Here is a 17,864-nt window from a genome sequence, read left to right as displayed (position 1 = left end):
AGTGTATCAAAAGGCATGATGAAGATGAGTTGCATTCCTGAAAAATAAAATAGCCAATAAATAAATAAATAAATAAATAATAATAATTATTATTATTATTATTATTATTATTATTATTATTATTATTATTATTAAAGGAAGGAATATTAATATAGATAATTATTAAAATATAAAATATGGAAAAATTGTTAAAATAAGAATTAATAAGACATTATTAAAGTATTTAAAAATCAGCTGACGCCTTTTCTATAAATAATAATAATTAATAATTTATCATTTTTTAAATAAAATATGAAATATAGAAAATTTTATTAGTCAAATCCTGTTTGTCGAAGTGCGTGTGTGTGTTCACGGGGCCGGTTTGTCTGTTCTCTGGGACGAAAAAACCGAGTTTTCATGTGAAAAAACAAAACCCTACCTCCGTATGGGACCGGCTAACTTATTTTTAGTAGAAAGAGACCAGATCAAGGTTCCTCACGTCATAGACGGGAATCGAACCCATGTCTTTTCGACCCAAGGGCTTCGTCTATACTGACTTAGCTACGGAGCCTCGAAATATAAATAAAACCGGTAAAAGAAATCAAATGGGCTGTCGATTTTAAAAAATTAAGAATTAAAATTATGGAAATTAAAAATTAAAGAACAAAAAAGGAACGAAAACTAGTAATACGAGGTCTGACACAGAAAAAACGAGACTCTGCCTGTATCTCTTTTTATTTAACAAATTGAGAAAATCACCTACGAATCTCCTTCAAAATAATTCACTTCTGAGTTAACACACAGCTGCATACGATGCTGTCAACGTTCAAAGCAATTATGCATATCATTTTCTGAAAGGCTGTTGAGGATCTCCGTTTTTTGCTTTCACATCTTTTACTGACAAACAATGGATTCTTCTGAACACTGACTTGATCTTTGGGAAGATGTAGAAGTCGCAAGGAGCCAGGTCTGGCGACTAGGGTGGGTGCTGAAGCACAGTGATTAGCTAAAAACTGTTTCACAGACAAAGCGTTATGGGTTGGCGAGTAGTCCTGGTGCAGCAAAATCCAACCGTTTCTCCACAAGTATGGTCGTCTTTCTTACGCATTCGATAAATTTCTTCAAGACTTCAAGGTAATACTGCTGATTTACCGCCTGGCCGCTGAGAACTCAGTCTGCCATTACAATATCCTGGATATCGAAGAAAACAATCAACATGGCCTTGAACTTCGAACGACTCATGCGTGCTTTTTTTTTTTTGGTCTTAGAGATGTTGCTGACTTCCACTGCATTGATTGTCGCTTGGTTTCCGGATCATACGTAAATATCCAAGTTTCCTGCAAGTAATTAGCGAATTCAACAAATCTGGTTCATCCTTATGCGTTGCAAAAGGTCCAAACACAGTTCTTCCTTGCGACATCTGACAACATTTTTGGAACCATTTTTACACAAACCTTTTTTTCATGTTCAATTCTTCCGTTAAAATGCGTCGAACACTTTCCCTGTCCAAAGTAACTTTCTCAGCTACAGCTCGAACATACAACCTTCTATCTTTTCGAATCACATCTCCCACTTTTTTAATGTTATCATCGGAAACTGCTGTGCGTGAGCGGCCTGGGCAATCATCATCTTTCACACTTTCTCTCCCCTCCGAAAATCGCAAGTCTCAGTCAATAATTGAAAAGTTTCGGCAACGGATTTCTTCAGTTTCACAAGAAACTTGGTGTCAACTCGCAGTTCACTCTTGCACTCCAACATTTTCCGACCCAGGGTACGAAAAGGTCCTTATTTGAACACGCGTCAACTTGCACTGAGTAAAGCGATGGAGTTGAGCCTTGTCTTATGGTGACAGGTTAGAACATACTTTATAACCATCTCTTTGTCTCTACTCTCCCGCTCTCCGTTCCCAAGCTGTAGGGTTAGTTTTTTTTTTTTTTTTTTTTTTTTTTTTTTTTTTTTTTTTTTTTTTTTTTGTGTCGACCTCGTATACTCAGGGCCAGCTATAACGGTGTACTGGCCTTTTCTTACCGCACAGTAGAATCGTCGTCAAACTATAAACAACGCAAAAGGAATATCAAATAAACGAAAAAAAAACAAATTCTTGACGGTTGACTTCTTTTCTACACGATATAATTTAATATGCTATCTCAGAATGGAACTTAAAGTGTAAGGCATAGGGCTGGAGTCATGACTCACTTAAGATTTAGGATTAGGATTTCAATGGTCTAGCAGCTATTTCCAGCGTTGGTTCTCAAACGAAAATTATATATATATATATTTTTTTTTTAAATTTTTTTTGAAGAAATTTAATGACTAGAAGCCGCAATGTCATAAACGACTTTTATAATAAACATCTATTATAATTTTATACTAAACCGACAAACAATACCTGAAAGTTGAAATTTTCAGTTTTGAAAGCGATCGAAGCTTTACAAGATTGTATAACATTCTCAGTGAGTTGCGCTACATGAAAGAGTTCATATATGCCTCTTTTATTATTAGGATTTTTGATTAAAGATTTCAATGGTCTGGCAGCTATTTCAAGCGTTGGTTTCTCAAACGAAAATTATATATATATATATATATATAAATTTTTTTTTGAAGAAATTTAATGACCAGAAGCCGCAAGATACCAAAATAGAAAAAAGATACTTATTTATTTGAACGCACAACTAGTTTCGTCTTCTTAGAAGACTTTATATCGGGTGCATAACATGAAAAGAGAAATGCAAAAAAAAAAAAAAAAAAAAAAAAACCATTAAAAATACATTATTATAATATAGAACAACATATATATATATATATATATATATATATATCCTATCCTTCTCATCACACACACACACACACACACACACACACACACAATATATATATATATATATATATATATTGTGTGTGTGTGTGTGTGTGTGTGTGTTATGGTAATTGCGCACTTTTTTTTTCTTTCTTTTCATTTCCGTTGCTAATCTACTCTTGTTAAGGAAAGTAATGCAAAAATAGTCAATCTCTAATCAAGTAATGAAATTCAAATTCAAAAATAAAATTAATTCAGCGTAATAAGATTAATATTATAACGCTAATCTTGCTATACTCCAAGAAAGCATTTGACATCCGAGAGAGAGAGAGAGAGAATGATCCTCTAAAGAAACCTATCCGTTAGAGAAGTAGATTATATAAACTGGTTTACAAACAACTCGCAGTAAAGGACACAACGGCCCGAAGAGGGGGGGGGGGGGCATCAACGCCGCTTAAAAATCTAAACACGAAGTACACGAGGCGTAAATTCTGTCCTCGAGTCCTTTCAACGTATATATCAACGACATAAACAGCCCTGCCTAATCAACAGCTGTTTCACTAAACTAAAGACATCCATACAGAGAAAAATAGCATATTATACAGGGGAAAAAAAAAGGGAAAAAAAGAATTCAAATTGTATTTATTATTATTACTAAAATAATAAATTGCAGAAAGTCGTATTCTGCTAAATGCATGAATGAAGCGACACTTAACGAGCATTGGGAGCCGCTATTATTAGTCATGCTTCCTTTGCTATGGCAAAATTAGCTAAGTTTTATGGTAGTGGGAAAGAATTTGTATTTTTTGTTCAACTGATTATTTCAGTTTTTTAAAAAAAACACTAGTCATTTAGTAACGGTTCAGATAAGTACGTGCCACCTCCTTTTCCCCGACCCCATTAATTTCAGGGTGGTATCGGGACTTCATTCCGGACAACTAGCAACCAAATCAGTCTTTGCACTACATCGGCTTAACTTAATGGCTTAACGTTCTATTAAAACTTAAACAAAAAAAAAAGAAAGTATATTTGATAGGTGCCATTAGAATAATTCTCAAGTAATTACCATCATTACTTGTCAGAATTACAAGTTAAGACAGCAAAAGTAATATTTTGGATCTATGATTTGGTACAAGTTCAAGTGCAACAATCATAAAACTAAAAACTGTGTGACTATCAAAAGCGTAAAAATACTGGTGACGAACAGTATGCAGTGCCAAAAAGAATGAATGAATAGTTTTTAACTGTAGGCGGCTAAGTGAAATAAATTATAAAGTCTTCCAATCACTTGTAAGTTGAAGCTATCTTACCGCGTGACTAGAAAATAAAGATATGGGAAGTGCGTCATATCTATTTTAGTTTATAGTCCGGCTTAATATATATATATATATATATATAACACAAAATGGGAAGGGAAAAAAATTAATTGATACATATGAGCGTAGTTTAATTTGAGTTTTTTTTTTTCCTTAAATGTCAACCCTGAATAGGAACTTATCAATGGAGTGTAATGGCAAGTGTGTATATGCTAAAATGATAAGAATGCAATGAACTGAATAATATCTACGCACCATTCATTATAAAACAACAAAAGAAAGATTATACGAATATCAGCAGCCTATTAGGAATAAAATTGTAATGGCTGCACCCAAATTTGGAACGACACCACGCGTTGCAGCGGTATTGCACTATCTCTGTAATTCATAGTACTGATATCGCGAACATCTACTGCTAATTCCACTTTCTTCTAAAATTAGAAAATGTTAACAGAGAAATAGAAGCCTTTACCATTAACATGTTCTGTCTTCTTCATTCTCTCTCTCTTTCTCTCTCTCTCTCTCTCTCTCTCTCTCTGCTTCCATTTTTTATTTAGTATTAATTAGTAGGGACATTCGAAGAGCTTTTTGAACATTCGCAAATATAATTCGTTGCAATTAATCTAAAAGGTTATTTATAATATAAATAAATAAATAAGTACGTACTGATACTGCGCACTCATGAGACTAAATATTTCTTGTTTGTTTCATAAAACATTATTGCCAATATAATTAAAATAATAATAATAATAACTCAAATTTAATTTTTCGAAATACTGCATTTTTATATAAACTGTTGATGAGGCCTGCAGCTGCTCAAACTTACCTGCGTCTCTCATCTAACCATTTTCTGTATCTGAAATTAACATAATAATTATATTTGCGTACCCTTTAGATCAGTTTTGTAAACAAAAATATTCAAAAGTACCTTTGTAACAGAGTATTAATTATGAAATTGAAACCAAAGAAAACATTTCTCTGATATTATTAGTATTTCCCATCCCATTTTGGTTTTTCCTGTCATGCACAAAAGCCTGTCACGGTCAATAACTTAGCTTATTAAAAGTGGTTCTCAAAGGGTGCGCCAGGGCGCACTGGTGCGCCCTAGAAGATTTCCGGGTGCGCCCTGTGGTATTCCAGAGAAATATGTATCCAGATATAAAAATAAATATAGTTACTCTATTATACCTTTTCATTACGGATATACCGTTCTTTATGTCAACACATCATTTGTATGTTAATTAACAGCGGTTTTTCTTGCAAAGAGAACAAGAATATGGTTTATTCTTGTTGTGTATATTACTTATTTTAAAAGTGTTGGAAGTGGATGTTATGTGCATATTACTCATTTTCAGATAAATACACCCAAATAAAATGGATAGATTTCTCAAAAAGAAGCGTGATATTGAAGAATCAGATTCTGGAAGTGAGCAAAAGTTAAGTGCAAATAAGAAAGCAAAATCGCGGCCTACTCGCAAATATAATGAAAGTTATTTAAGCTTTGGTTTCACCTGGACCGGAAGTGAAGATCATCCTTTGCCGCTATGTTTAATATGTGGATGTAAAATGGCAAATGAATCATTGCTTCATAGTAAATTGAGTAAACATTTTAAAACTATACACTCTAATTTACAAGATAAATCTGTAAGTTTTTTCAAGAGATTGTCTGAACAGCAAACAAAAGCGGCAAATTCTTTTAAAAGTATAATGACTGTTTCTGATAAAGCTCAAATCGCTTCTTATCAAGCCTCAGAACTGATAGCAAAAAATATGAAAGATCATACTTGAGGTGAGTCACTAAATTTACCTGCATGCAAAAAAATGGTCATGACAATGCTAGGAAATGAAGCAGCAATGAAAATATGCACGATTTCAACGATATTCACAGCGTATTATAGAAATGTCTTCTGATATCGAGAAAAATGTATGCGGTAATAAACTTCAGTATTCAAATTTTGCATTGCAAGTTGATGAGTCAACAGACATTAACAACAAGGGGCAACTCTTAGCAATCGTCCGTTTTATTAATGAAGATCAAATAGTAAATCAGTTTCTTTTTTGCAAAGAATTAAGTGTGTCTACAAAGGGTGAGGACGTTTTTAACATTTTGAATAGCTATCTTGATAAATGGCAATTAACATGGAAGTCGTGTGTAGTCATTTGTACAGATGGAGCCCCTTCCATGGTAGGCTGTGTTAAGGGCCTTACATCTTTTGTAAAATAACAAAATGAGAATGTTATCGTAACTCACTGCTTTCTTCATAGGGAGGCCTTGATGGCAAAAACATTGGAAGAAAAATTAAGAGAAGTTTTAGATCAAGTTGTTCAGATGGTAAACTTTATTAAAACAAGACCTCAAATCGCGTTTATTCGAAAAGCTTTGTATCGATATGGATTCACAATACAGACGGCTGCTTTTACACATTGAGGTGAGGTGGCTGTCAAGGGAGATAGCCCGTGTACACGAGCTACGACAAGAACTTCTTGCGTTTTTTGAAGAGATGAAACAATTACATTTTTTTGTAACCTCCTTCGGTGCGAATTTTGGATTGCCAGGTTGCAGTATTTGGCCGATATATTTCAGCAGCTCAATATTTTGAATACTAGCATGCAAGGGAAAGAAGAAAATATTCTCACATCCACTGACAAAATGAAAGCTTTTCAGAGAAAACTACAGATTTGGAAAAGAAAAGCTGTTGAAGGTAATTTGGAAATGTTTCCATTGGTATGTAACTTGCATAAATGAAACACTTCCAATAATAGTTGAACATTTAACAAGTTTAGAAGAAAAATTGAGTTCTTATTTTCCATCACTTAACACTGAACAACACGATTGGATTAGAAACCCATTTATGGAAACTTCAAGTGATTTTGGTTTAACATTAACAGAAGAAGAACTGGCAGCTATATCCACTGATCGTGGATTGATGATTAAACATAAGGAATTGTCTCTTGAAGCCTTTTGGATTTCTATAAAAGAAGAATATGTGTCAATATCTAAAAAAGCTTTGAACATTTTACTACAATTTTCAACATCATATTTATGTGAATTAGAATTTTCTACCCTCACCACAATTAAGTGTAAAAAGAGAGGAACGCTTCAATGTATTGACGAGGAAATGAGAGTTTGCCTTTCAAATATATGCCCAAACATTGAAGCAATCGCTAGGACACATCAGGCTCATGTTTCTCATAAACACAAGAATGAATAAACTTAAGGTATGTTTCATTTTATTTTTTTTTATTGCATTATTTTTTTTTCTATAAAATTTGACTTAATTATTATAACAAATTTCTCAGAAATTTGTATATAGTGCGCCTACAATTATTTGTAGGATTTTAAATGCGCTCCGACTTCAAAAAGTTTGAGAACCACTGGCTTATGGTATGGCAGCTAATATTATCTGCATTGTTTACTATGGCTGAAAATTGCATGCGTTCTTCTGGCCAGTTTGCCTGTTTTGTAGCATGAAACATACGAGTTTCACGGAGGGAGATCCTTGCTACAACATACAAGACCGGCTAACTCAGCTTCAGTTGAAAAAAAAAGTTCTGATAAAGTTACTTCGAGTCCTAGACGGGATTCGAACCCGGTTCTTTCCAACCCAACTAGCATCGTCGATACTGACTGATCTACGACCTTAATAATAAGTAAACAATGACTTCGAACGTGGACAAGATGGAATGTCATATTCCTTTCTTCCTGATTTTGCATTGTAAACGGACATCTATTTGCATTGGATGGGAGAACCTGAATCTTCTGGAGGCATGGAGTGTGCTACGAGGAGGACTGCATTTTCCCAACCGTAAAAGTATAGTAGTGATTGAAGTGTGTGTGTGTGTGTGTGTGTGTGTGTGTGTGTGTGTGTGTGTGTGTGTGTGTGTGTGTGTGTGTGTGTGTGTGTGTGTGTGTGTGTGTGTGTGTGTGTGTGTGTGTGTGTGTGAGTGAGTGAGCTGGCCAAGATTGGAAAGTTCGGAGCACTTGCAGGATGAAGTAAATGACATGTGAGGAAATGTCGTAGAAGGCAACAACTACAACAAAACTTCTCCTACTGTACCAAGAAGAGCACACTGCATGTCTTCTCTGGTCTTTCGATAGAAAGCCATCAAAAGAATTATTCGAATAGCCTGAACATTTTTTAATCTTAATGATATTCGTACAATTATGCTCAAAATTTGTGCCCCAGAAATTACAACTATTTTACATCTTTTCTGCAATCTTTCACCCATTTTAATACGATATGGTGTTAAAAAACAAAACAAAACAAAAACAGTACTGAACTTCACCCCCCCCCGCACGTTCGACTGCATGCACGTTAATAGAAGAGCACGTGTAGGGTCTACGCCATTACATTTAGCTGTGGCAATTGAGCATTATTTTTCGTTTATACGGAGTTGGTAGAGCAATTGGTCCAAGGAATGTTGAAATAATGGGTATTCCACCATAACCCGACTTCAAACCTTGATGAACTAAGGGATAAAATTACACGATACATACCAGCAGATACCAAGCCTTGTTCTCCAAGATGACAGAGAACAAAGTATCTATTTCGAGCTTTATTCGACCAAGATTCCACCGATAGTTGTGGATGTACATATCATCACGTGTCAACATATACAGTATTTCTTTGTTAAAAAACCGTTTACTCCATAACATGTATTGTTGTAGTCATTCAGTACTATATATATATTTTTTTTTTTTGTGCGCCGTACTGTATTTTCATCATAGCATGAAAGCTAGCATGAATTCAGTTCGAATAATTCATAAAAAAAAAATAGCCATTTAACTATTGTTTCATTATTCTTACCCTCGAATTAACCAGTTACTACCCAATGCACAGCAATCAACAGCAAATTTTTTAGTTGCCTTTGATGGGCACAAATCATGGAAAGGTTTGAAAACATGTGAGGTTGGGATTAACATTTCTAGGATATTCATTTGACTGGGTTGTGTATATAGTTCTGCTTAGCAAATCACCATATTATAATTTACCTTCTACTATTTATAACTAGGTTGTCATTTTATTCCCAGCGTATTATGGTGAATAACTTCCCCTTTTTAAATTTGCTTACTAATATTAGAGTATCTCAGGATCTTTTATTTTCTCCAAGCCACTGTAAGGTTTTGAAACACCTGTCCAATCCAAACTATAAATAGGATTATATTATGGATAGTTCAATCCATATTTTGTAGATTACAATACATCTCCATTCCTCTCCTCCATTAATGACTTTGGGTGCAAATCTCAAACATTTCAACTTTAAGATCTTTCATAAGTAATGTTATTGCATCGATCTCCTTATTATTCTTCCAGTATTACTATGACAACATTGTCAAATTCAATAGTATCAAAATACAATATTTCTCTTCTCGCTGGTGAGAAAGATCTCCTTCACCGTTTCCCTTACTTTTCGTGATACACCTCTGCATTTTTCGTGATATAAACACATTACATCCATTGGCTCCTCAGGTTCCAATCATTTTTTCATATAGTATTTTGACAGCATGTCTTTTCTGTAAGTATTGTCATCAAAGCAGAATTACTAAGCTGTCTTCCCTTACCCCTTCAATTTCTTTAAAGCCTGTGAAAAGGTAACCAATGTTGTTCGATATACATTCCCTGTGCAGCTTCATACCTACCAAATCAAACTAATTTTTCGTCTTCCTCTTTCATTCTATTTGCTTCTGTGCAACTCTCCTCAAGTAATGATCATCCCTCCTCCAATGACTACAACTTCCATTTGTTCGCAAACGAATAAATAAAATAAAATAAAAACTTTTCCGATATTTTTTCTTCGTGTCTCCCCCGGGGGCGAAAGGTTGTAAACTTATGGTACATTAGCACCAAAAGTAGGCTAAGGGTTTTTAATTTTTTAATTCTAATCTGGAAACCCAGCTTGAGACCCGTCCCTGCTTTGCGGAGGCTTGAATGGGTTGGAAAAAAAACTGCGTGAAGGGGGGGGGGCTTCTGTTAGATGATCTGTAGAGTAGCTTTGCATAATCAGGAAACTCTGCTTTACTGACGAACTTCATTTCCCAGCTAAAGACATTCACAGACGTCCATGCTCACGTTGTTTGGAATTCGAATCTGTTTTTGAGCAAGCCAGCCTGGCTTGTTTTTGTGTCGATACGGAAACTGTTATTTTTATTGTAATTTGTTTATTTACTTCTTTGATCCCAAATGTAAGAGGTTGCACAACCTATATTATATTAACAAAGTGGATTTTTTATGCAAATCTCACCAATAAAAAACATGATGAAGCAATCGTAAATTAGACAGCGAGAAACAAGAATTACATAATCTGGAAATTGCTCTGAAGACCAAATATGGAATTTTTTCAAGACATTTCAGACATGGTGATAAATACGATAAGTAGGGTAGAGATCTCACATCGACAATGAAATTCATCTAGCTCCCATTTAGGAGTTAAGTTACGAAGAAAAAATACATGTCTGCTCAAAACGTAATGCAGATGTTAACTGGCCATTGTGCTTTTTTTTTTTTTTTTTTTTTTAAAGAAATGCATGTGGCGGATATCTGTTTTTCAAAGAACAGACAGTAGAGGAGATAAATGAAGTGTGGGGCGCGAATTCTTCTGTTTGATGGCTAGTGGGTTGTCGTTGCATGTTAGAGTTTAGAGAAACGCGTGAGTGGGAAGTGATGCTGGGAGGGGTTGGAACTGATGACAATACTTGATGAGCACTGGGCATGGAAATATCTATAGAAAAATGCATATACTACAAACCAAATCAATGATCAATGATCAATGATCTGAAATTAAGGAAATTAAGCAATTAAGTTGATTAATGACCTGAACGCGATCATTAATCAACTAAATTGTTCTTTTTTGAAACGAAAACAAGAAGTTTTAGGAAGTTTTTGGAGGCACCACCCCGAGATCCAGATGTAAACGATATTCTGAGTCTGGATGGATTTGGAAATTACAAAAGCTTAACGATGAAAAATCTCATCATGTTTAGTTATTTGGATATAAGGAGGGAAGGAAAAAACAGATTTCATTTCATGTACTTTATTTTATTTATTTTTATTTATTTATTTGAGAAATAAGACTGCAATGAAGTTAACAGGGAGATTATATCATCTTTGAAGTTCCACGGAAGAGAGAGAGAGAGAGAGAGAGAGAGAGAGAGAGAGAGAGAGAGATCAGTAATGTTTAAGATATTACTTTTTTATTTTAATTTTTAAAGCCATACCTTAAATAATATTGATGTCAATAGACTGTGGGGATTCGAACTCACAGCTTATTAGTTGAAAGTGAACACATTAACATGTTAAGGTATTAAGTGTTATTCGATTACTGCTAGAGCGATAGAACATAAAAAAACAAAACTATAACAAAAAAAACAAAAACAAAATTGCTTAGAATGTTAGCGTTTACAGGTATATATATATATATATCAATCCAAAAGGTCAATTCCCCCTCTTTAAGGAATGCATGACTGTACACTTAGAGCAAAAGGAGAAAGTTTTGTCATTCTTTAGACGTTGCAGGATGTGTTCCTCTACAGCGTAGGCATTCTCGACAAATATGGGCATGAAATGAGAGGCGTCTTTTTAAAACGAATACATTTCACTTTCTGGTCCACTAGTCTTGTTTTCGACACCTTGACAGACAAGCTGATTTGCAGCCGAAAGTACGGGGCAGGGGGAGAGAAATTGCGAAATGTGTTTCTCATCACTCGAGCACTTTCACCAGAAGTATCTGATAGCACTTCCAAGTGTGAACCTCATGACAGAGCAAAGCAAGAAGTGACAGATAACTTCATTGGGTTAGACTGCGTTGGAAACACAATCCAACAAATAACTGAAAATGTCATCGGGGAGAGTTTTTTATGCCAATTAGGAAAGCTTGAACTTTGTAATTGTTAAAATTTTTAATACATAAATAATTATTAAAATTAGTTACTATAATAACAAGGTTCTGTTGATATTAATAGCAAAAAGATCTTTCTGTGGCTTCTTAGGTATTCTTCTACGTATATTCTGTTTTTTTTTTTTTTCTGTTTTTAGAGTTACGCTATTTCCTTATTAAACTTCAGATGTAGATATTAAATAATAGTAATAATAATTTGAAAATAAAATCATTCAGTTTACTTATTTCTACAACAAAGAATGACATGCCAAAATGTTACATTTATTTCTTTTTTTTTTAAATTCGTGGCTGAAATTATTTCATCATTTCAGCCACGATAGCTCAATCGGTATCGACGATGCCCTGCTTGGATTCGAACCCGTCTAGGAGATCAAGAAATTCGAGGCTTGGCAGCTGAAAGTAGTTAACATGGACTAATCGGCCATGAAACACACAATCAGCTGATAGTAGACTATGTACATTGGATCTGACATAAAAGTTTGTTCATATGAAACCAAGACCATTGAGCATAACACATTATGGGAAGGTGGTGTAAAAAAAAAAAAAAGAATAAAAATATGGCTCAGTGATGATATTAATTACAATGTTATTGATATAAGCAATACACGATATCAATAACATTGCGATTAATATCATCACTGAGCACATTTTTATTCCTTTTTTTTTTCAATACTGATTTATTTGTTTAGACATCTACCTAACAACCTCTGAAAATATTTTATTTTAGTAAAAACAAGCAAGCAGAGGCATAAAACAATTCCAGAAAATTTCTAGGAGTCTAAATTTTCTGGTAACTTAGAATGAGAAACCAAGCAGGAAAAAAAAAATAAAATAAATAAATATAAATAAATTGAGAATTATCGGTCCAGGTATCATGTCGAGTTACTTAAGATTTTTAGTTGCAATCTATTTACATTTTCGGCAAGAAGAAGAAAAAAAACACAAGCAAAAAAGCAGTAAAATGGGGTGCTTAAGGGTCAAAGCTGTATAACTGAGAGGAGACCTCCACATAGCCTTTAAAGGAATGTGGAGAACCGACCAGGGCTTCTGACCTAATGTCCAATCCTCACCTTCTCGTGGTGCACCTTGTTAGGGATCCACCTGTATACTGAACGAACGAGGATGGGCTGGCAATTTGGGATTTAGCCGACCAAATTGCATTCTTATTGGCTTAAACCACAATATTAAATGATGGTACAACATGATAGAATTTCATGCCGGCTGGGACGTCGTCCGGTTAAACAAGGTCCCCGTTGTTTTCGCCAGGGAACCAGGGCGAACAGCGAAAAGTCAGCTACTGGAACAAATCCTAAAACACACCCAAACTCAATATACCAATGACAATATGGAAAAGCTCAATATCACCAGAATTGAAGATCGGTACTATCAACATAAGAAGCCTGAATGGCAAAGAAATAGAGCTAGCTGAGGAACTGGATAAGTACCAGATCGACATAATAGGTGTGATTGAAACAAAAAAGACCAAAATTGGTGAGCTCTTTCTGAGCAATAGCCATAGTATTCAACACTAAATACGAGGCTAATCTTCTTGAATGGCAGGCAATTTCAAGTAGAGTGCTGTGGGCAAATATCAAAATGGGGAACTGGACAATGAGACTTATTTGTGCCTATGGTACCACAGAAGGTTCTCCTAAGGTAGAAGTGGAGGAATTTTTTGAGGCTTTAGAAAAAGACACCATGAAAAATGAAATGCTGGTCCTTGTTGGTGATCTAAATAGCAGAGTAGGAAATGATTGTCAGACATACAAAAATATTTTGGGAAAATTTGGAGAAAAGAGCAAAGCTAATAATAATGGCAAATACCTGTTGGATTTCTGCTCAGGACATGGACTGGTTATTACTAACACCATGTTCCAACATGAAAATGTGCACAAATTCATATGGAGAGAAGTGGCAAGGAATAAAAAAAGTCTCATTGACTATATTATTGTTGATAGTGACGTTTTCTCTCTGGTGCAGGACCCCAGAGTGTACAGAGGATTTGAAATTGGAAATGATCACTATTTAGTCTTGAACAGGATAAAATTGAATTTCATATTGAAAAGAATAACATGTAAGAAAGTTTTAAAGCGAATAAAAGTTGAGAAGCTCTCAGATGTGAACTGTAGACTAAAATATACAAACATTATTTAAAAAAATGAAAGAGTTTGAGAATAGGAATCTAACATTCGCGATTCAATGGCAAGCTCTGAAGAAAACATTGATTGATTCTGCCAGAGAGGCATGCGATGAGGTTGTTCGCAAGGATAGAAAAATCAGAACTCCCTGGTGGACACACGAAGTTAAAGAGGCAGTGAAGGAAAAGAAGAAAGCATATCAAAAGTTCCTGGCAAATAAGTCAGCTTGTGCTCTTAGAGAATACAGAGAGAAATGTAAGAAAGCTAAACAATGTGTAAAACTAGCTAAACAAAAGTCATGGTAGGACTTTGGCAAGAACATAGAAAATAAATATCAAGAAGGTGGTAAGATATTCTGGAGGTTGTTGAAGAAGTTTAGAAATGGAGGAAAGAGTGCTGTAAAAGGACTTAGAGATGACAAAGGTGATATGAAAACAGGAGAAAAAGATATCCTTGAAGTATAGAGTAATTACTTCGAAAAATTGCTAAATGAAACAAGCAGTGATGACAGCACAGTGATAAAAAAACACTGACCAGGCATGCAATCAGGAATACATATCCATGCTTGAAGTATAAAAAGCCATCAAAAGTCTTAAATGTGGAAAGTCAGGTGGAGTAGATGATATTAGACCAGAAGTGCATAAGTATGGAGGTATAAAAGTTTTATAGTGGCTGCACTGTATAGTTCAGAGGGCCTGGACAGAGGGATGAATTCCCGATGATTGGAGTCGAGCTCTCATTGTACCCATATATAAAAAGGGAAATAAAACTGAATGTGACAATTGCAGAGGTATTTCCCTACTGAGTGTTCCTGGCAAGATTGCAAGTATACTTGAGCAAAGGTTGAGAAGAATTGTGGAAGAAAAGCTTGGTGAAGAACAAGCTGGATTCAGGTCAAATAGAGGCTGTCAGGATCAGATATTCACTTTACGACAAATAGTTGAAAAGTAATGGGAATATAACAAAGTTTTGTCGGTCTGGAAAAGGCATATGACAAGGTGCCAAGAGAGAAGCTATTCAATACGCTACAGTTATATGGTGTCAATCGGGCATTATATCAAGCAATACTTAGTCTTTATTTGAGTTGTAAGTCAGCGGTTAGAATTGAAGGAAGTACAGGAAGATGGCTTAATGTTAAATCTGGTGTCAGACATTATCCCCTCTGTTATTCATTATCTATATTGATCACATTATGAAGGAATGTGGTATTAAACCTGATATAAAAATTGGAGGTGTTAATCTCACTCTTTGCTTTATGCGGACGATGTTATACTTCTAAATAAATCTGCTACAATTCTGCAAGATTCCCTGATTAAACTGAATAACTGTTGTAATAGATTTGGTATGAAGGTCAGCAATAAAAAGACAAAGATAATAAGAATAGGCAGAAGCATTGAAAATATCAGCTGCATTGTGAATGGAGAACCTATAGAACAAGTAAAACATTTCGGCTACTTAGGCACAATTTTTAGTGAAGGCAAATTAAATATGGAAATAGACCAACAGAATCAATAAAGCTGGTATGGTGGGAAGTCAACTGAATAAATTCATATGGAATAAGAGAGAAATTAGTCTGAACATTAAATTAGCTGTATACAAGACAGTTCAAACCAGTTTTAACTTATGGATCTGAGAGCTTGGTCAGAAGTAAAACACTTGACCAAAGACTAGAGACCGCAGATATGAGAGTCCTGAGATGGAGAACCTATAGAACAAGTAAAACATTTCGGCTACTTAGGCACAATTTTTAGTGAAGGCAAATTAAATATGGAAATAGACCAACAGAATCAATAAAGCTGGTATGGTGGGAAGTCAACTGAATAAATTCATATGGAATAAGAGAGAAATTAGTCTGAACATTAAATTAGCTGTATACAAGACAGTTCAAACCAGTTTTAACTTATGGATCTGAGAGCTTGGTCAGAAGTAAAACACTTGACCAAAGACTAGAGACCGCAGATATGAGAGTCCTGAGAAAAATTATAGGTGTGAACAGATGGCATCAATGGCAATATCATATTAAAAATGAGGATATTAGGAAAGAACTTGACCTTGTCAGCACCCAGGAATGCGTTAGCAGAGCTAATCTCAGGTGGTATGGTCACTTAAACAGAATGGGCGAGGAAAGATTAGCAAAACAAGTGTTCTCTGCCAGGTTGGCAGGAAAACGACCCAAAGGAAGACGAAGATATAGGCGGATTGATACGGTAAAAAGTACCTTGGAAGATAGATATATAAATATAAGATCTGACAATGTTGTAGCTTTGACAGGTAACAGATTGATTTGGCAGAAAATAGTAGGTAGGAAGTTAGTAATGATGTAAGTTTTTCATGTAGTATTATCATATCCTGTACACCCCTTGAGGGTACATGGAAGGAATTTGATGATGATGATGATGATGATATAAATAAATAAAAAAAAACCCTGCTTGTTCTGGAAATTATTTTTGTGTAATTATGTTACCTGCTAAATTTATAACGGAACACAATCAGAAATCTAATTTTCCAGTTAGATTTCTTTTATTAATATGGTAAATTGGTTTGTAAATTTTGCTCACTAAGGAAATTTATATTAATTTTTAAATCATTTTATTAGCTTTGTTTATATTCAATAATTAAATGCCTATGTGGTCTCGTGATAATTTCTTTCAGAACAAAAGATAGCATCCAGATTCGATTTTACGACTACGGAAACTTTTTTCTCGGCCTTCTTACAGCCGATGTCAGATATAGTTGAGTTTTGGTGCAGGTAAGTATGTTTTTTTGTTGTTTTTTTTCCTTCCAGGACTCGGCTTTTTCATCCTGCAACTGAACAAAAAAAAAAAAAAAAAAAAAAAAAAATGAACGTGAAACACGTATACATGCAAATAAATACTACTTAGAATCAGAAACATCGTAAGAATGCACTCGACGATGACGAATCGGACCGACAGAAAGTTAGGACTGGAAGCGTGCCGCCTACACTCTTTGAGGAATGAAATGGCGTTGGATGATTTTTTATGCAGTATTAATAGTTATAGCTATTATTGGCATAACAGAAATGTTACTATTACTTTATTAGGAATATCTTGTTTTGATCTCTTCTCATTCTTCCTTCGACACTATTAAAAAAAAAAAAAAAAAAAAAAAACCTTTCATTTTATTGAATTAAAAAAGAAGCTTCGTAAACATTGGAAGAAGGTCACTGCTTTGAATTTACTGCCCTCTTCCTCATTCAATCAAGAAGAATAAATGGCAACTCGAGACACACCCCAGTTGCCGGAAGGCTGATTTCTGATAACTCATACGAGAGACAAATTGGGTAACAGATATTACACCGAACGAGCTTCCAAACCTTCGGGTATCGAAAGAAATATTTATAACTTTGCTGTAAAAATAATATCAAATTACACAGCCACAGTTCATCTTTGTCAGCTGCGTGATTCGTTTTCAATTCGATTACAACCAACCTTACAGAGAGAATGAAACTGTATAATAACAGTCAGTAGGATTATTTGCTTTCAAGGTATCCAGTTAGAACTATATCGGAGATTTCTGTGTTCAGTATTGTCAATTTGTATTTGAATATTTTATTATCAAAACTGGAGCGGATTTATAAATGCAACCATGGCCTTACATTACTGTGGGTATCTTTATTCGTTCAGAATAATCCAAAAACATATAGGGGATCAGAAATAAGATCTCATCGTCATTGGATGATCTGAATAGGATAACTGTGAATAGTACCAAAAAAGGAAA

At 34.7% G+C, this 17,864-nt stretch overlaps 1 long non-coding RNA gene across 2 annotated transcripts in view; it reads left to right on the top strand.

Annotated features, from left to right (window-relative positions):
* LOC150110122 (uncharacterized) overlaps nucleotides 1-17,864 on the top strand; it is a 49,080-nt gene that overhangs the window by 11,504 nt on the left and 19,712 nt on the right. For both annotated transcript variants that reach the window (XR_016548220.1, XR_016548221.1), the window contains exon 2: nucleotides 16,779-16,875. This is a non-coding gene — a long non-coding RNA (uncharacterized LOC150110122). The remainder of the gene's footprint in view (nucleotides 1-16,778; nucleotides 16,876-17,864) is intronic.

This window comes from Typopeltis vanoorti, chromosome 1 (assembly GCF_054136105.1).
Source record: "Typopeltis vanoorti isolate ZY-2024b chromosome 1, IOZ_Tvanoo_1.0, whole genome shotgun sequence".
Lineage (NCBI taxonomy): Eukaryota > Metazoa > Arthropoda > Arachnida > Uropygi > Thelyphonidae > Typopeltis > Typopeltis vanoorti.
The sequence above is the reverse complement of the archived record's forward strand: the minus strand, read 5'-3'. Positions and strand labels throughout refer to the sequence as shown.